The 3,885-nt window shown below is 38.9% G+C and overlaps 1 protein-coding gene across 2 annotated transcripts in view; it reads right to left on the reverse strand.

Annotated features, from left to right (window-relative positions):
* LOC107727758 (pleckstrin homology domain-containing family A member 6-like) overlaps positions 1-3,885 on the reverse strand; it is a 100,302-nt gene that overhangs the window by 87,091 nt on the left and 9,326 nt on the right. Inside the window, exon 1 of one of the 2 annotated variants that reach the window (XM_016537732.1) lies at positions 1,225-1,292. The exons of the other annotated variant lie outside the window; for it this stretch is intronic. The gene's annotated coding sequence lies outside the window, so the exon portion shown is untranslated. Of the gene's footprint in view, positions 1-1,224; positions 1,293-3,885 lie in introns of those variants that run through there. 2 annotated transcript variants of the gene reach the window in all.

The raw sequence follows: 3,885 nt of genomic DNA on the forward strand, positions 1-3,885 counted from the left end.
GGCACAATAATGTGACGTTCACTTGCAGAACGCAAGTTTCTAGAGGGCACATAAGTCTGAAGTAATGAATTTAGGTAAAGGGGTGCAGAGCCAGTGGAGGTTTTGTAGGCAAACATTAATGCCTTGAATTTTATGCGAGCATCAATTGGTAGTCAGTGCAAATTGATAAACAGAGGTATGACGTGCATTCTTTTCGTCTCATTAAAAATTAATCTTGCTGCCGTAATCCAAAATTACTTAAAGGTATGCATTTTGCCAGTATTTGAGACTCAGAACTGAACATATGATCTTGGTAATGCAAAAAATATATATAATAATAATAATAATAATATTATTATACATATATATATATATATATACAGTATATATATATATATATATATTATTCACAATCAAAGACTAGGCTACAAATTGAATCCATGCATGACATGTCAAACACTAAAAGGAAGTAACTGAAAACATTCTCTACTACAACACATGTGCAGAGAGCCCAGCTGTATGAGTACTGTACTACTACTACCAGATTGTACAGTTTAGTGTTGCTATAGTGTGTGTTTGACAGCATCCTGTAATTCACAGACTCCTCCTGTTCACTCGACATTATGAAAGCTCATCCAGCTGCCAGTCGGCATCGTTATTGGAGGGAGCGGATTAACCGGCTCCAGATCAACTAGAAGGGCACCATAAACCCACATCCCATCATTCTCTGCTGACACAGCCTGCCAGTCCTATTTCACAGTAAATCGCACCACCAAGAGGATATTATGCTGACTGCCTGTTAGGCCAGCAGTTCTGCTGTTCAAATGACCAGCTTTGGGACTTGCCGATCATCTGCAAAGCATGCAAATGAGACACATGGCTGGATAAACCAATGTTACAGCTTTCAGATTAAAACTGCGTTCTTCTAAACAACAACAAAGCAATTTCAGTAGCCAAAATTAAACGTGTAAATTTGGTAGAAAACAAAACAAAAAATAAAACGAAACGAACCAAACAAAAATAAAATAAAACCAAACAAAATACAAATCATGCTGGAAACACTTTTTAAAACAAAACAAGAAGCAAAAAATAAATTTAAAAAATCACAAAACAAAACACAAATGACATGAAACACCTCTCAAATGTTTTAATAGCCACTTTTATGAATTACAAACAAAATACACATTGCATAAACATTTTGTGTGAGTGAAACAAAACTTTTATCAGTAACAGGAAGGTTCTTACCTTGTATACATAAAGTCTGTGATTAACAGGAATCGTTATTCAGTAAGATGAGTCAGAATATTCGGTAGCTGGATGCCTGTGACTAAACTTGCGAACGTTTTAAATAATCACAGCAGGTCACAGCTTTAGATAAGCGTCAGCTATCGGCATTAGTCAGGGTGCTGAGTCAGCAAGTTATCAGTCAGTTCATGTCCTACAAGTCCATAGATCATATATGCATTAAAGGTACGTCATCTGTAATATTTACGTACTGTTCGTTCCATCTTCCGTGTGATACACCCGTCTAAAGCCTTGTCTGTGAATAATCAAGGGAGTTCTGGAAAACAGGAATATTTGCTTTCAACTCTTTTGTGTCTTGCGTCTTGAAGCACAAGTTAACAGGAGAAGACCGCACCTTTACATGCTTCAATTGTTTGAAAAATAATGGTGCTATTATGTCATTTGACAGCCTTCTAATGCTGTTCAACTGACTTTTCACACTGCAAATTAAAAGCACTGTTGAGATCTCATTTATTACCACCTCCATATTTTAATTTATACTATCTATGTGAATTACTGTGAATGAAGAAATAAAAAAGGAAAAATGAATCTTAAAAGGCAGCGTTGATAATAAACAACTGTGTTTCGATTAATACCAATAAGTGTCCATAAAAATAGTTAATTACAATGGATTATTTCACGCAATTATTATGCAAGTAAATTTTTCTATACTTAGAATATTGTGCCTTTAGCGTAGCAACATGCTAATGCCATACAAAAACTCACTGGGTATTGGCTGCTGCATTCTCGAATTTCTCAATGAGCTGAATCTTTGAGAGAGATTTTTTTTATTTTTTTATTTTTATCAGAGCCTGGTGACTCAGAGAATGTGCTGAATCTCTCGTCTATTCAATAAAAATCCCTCTCAGCATGAGTGTGTGGGCCGGCTGAATGAATGGAGAAAAACAACACAGGCTTGAGACAGAGAAGGTGAGAGAAAAGGAAATCATCTTGACTTAACACAGTCTAAATATGAGAGTCAATGAAAAATATGGAACAAATGACAGCCAATGCACATGCAGTCCGCAAAAACCAGCTGGTCAGGTTTTATAACAATCAGTAGACTGTAGCGAAAGTCCATTCCCAGAACTATGAAGGGTGCTAGAGAGGCTAATGCCACCATTTGAGGTCTTTTCTTGTCATCCTACTATAATTCCCGTTGGCGTGATTTGTGTTTTTGTAGATCATAGGATTAAATGATATGAAAATGATTGGAGAAGCTTTGTGTGTTGTTGGAAAGCGGGGCCCAGAAGTATGTTTGACAAAAGACAATCAGTTGTCTGTACAGTCATTGTCAACTTAAGTGACTCATGTTTGGTCATGTGATCAAATGCTGTAGTTTCTATCTGCTTCTGTTCTGTAACCTGTATTTAGTTTAACATCACTGTTTACTTCTGTTCTCACTAATTACAGTGGGACAGTATTGATATTCCTCATACATTCTGAACAGAACTGAATGTAGACCCATAAACCTATATATTTCTGCAATGAAGTAAATTTCAGTATTTGTAAGTACATCTTAATTAAGACCAAATCTGCTTTCAAAAAATATACCTGCTGCCAGCAAATGCAACACATTCATAGCTGTTAAATCTAAGTTTTGGCCTCCTTAAGCTTTCTGACAAGGTTTTGCCAGAAACAATTCAGAGGAAATGTTCCAAGGAAGGATTAAACAATGAGATTACATTCACTTTAATAGCAGCAGGAAATAATACGGTGCCCCAAAAACGGGACACTCAAACATAGGGTTGCAAAGGGGTGGAAAATTTCCGGTAAGTTTCCGGAAAGTTTCCAAAAATCCCTGGAATATTCCAAAAAATCCTGGAAAGTTTCCAAAATTTCTGAAATGTTTCCGAAATTTACTGGAAATTTTCCACCTTTTTGCAACCCTACTCAAACATGACCTGATAAATGAAATGTGTAACAAATCCAGTCCACTGAAGGCAAGTGTAGTGAAGAACCCAAGTGCAGTTTATTTACAGGTGTAATCCAAACATCCAAACATAATCCGAGACTTGACTTGACATGACGGAGCAGACAGAGCAGGGAGCCATGGCGGTGCAGGCAGATCAGGGAGCCATGGCGGTGCAGGCAGATCAGGGAGCCATGGCGGTGCAGGCAGATCAGGGAGCCATGGCGGTGCAGGCAGATCAGTGAGCCATGGCAGTGCAGGCAGAGCAGGGACCCATGGCGGTGCAGGCAGAGCAGGGACATGGACGGACCACTTGACTGTGACAGAACACGCAGAGAGTTCTTGAATGGCCTCCTTGGCCGTGAAAGGACAGACAGTGAGTTCATGAACGGCCTCCATGGCCGTGACAGGACAGACAGTGAGTTCGTGAACGCCCTCCGTGGCTGTGACAGGGCAGACTGTGAGTTTGTGAACAACCTCCTTGGCCGTGGCAGGACAGACAGTGAGTTCATGAACTCAAACATGACCTGATAAATGAAATGTGTAACAAATCCAGTCCACTGAAGGCAAGTGTAGTGAAGAACCCAAGTGCAGTTTATTTACAGGTGTAATCCAAACATCCAAACATAATCCGAGACTTGACTTGACATGACAGACTTGACTAGAACAGACTTGACGAGGCATGAACAGACTTGACTAGAACAGACTTG

This window comes from Sinocyclocheilus rhinocerous, unplaced genomic scaffold, assembly GCF_001515625.1.
Source record: "Sinocyclocheilus rhinocerous isolate Xijiao unplaced genomic scaffold, SAMN03320098_v1.1 scaffold576, whole genome shotgun sequence".
In the NCBI taxonomy this organism is placed as follows: domain Eukaryota; kingdom Metazoa; phylum Chordata; class Actinopteri; order Cypriniformes; family Cyprinidae; genus Sinocyclocheilus; species Sinocyclocheilus rhinocerous.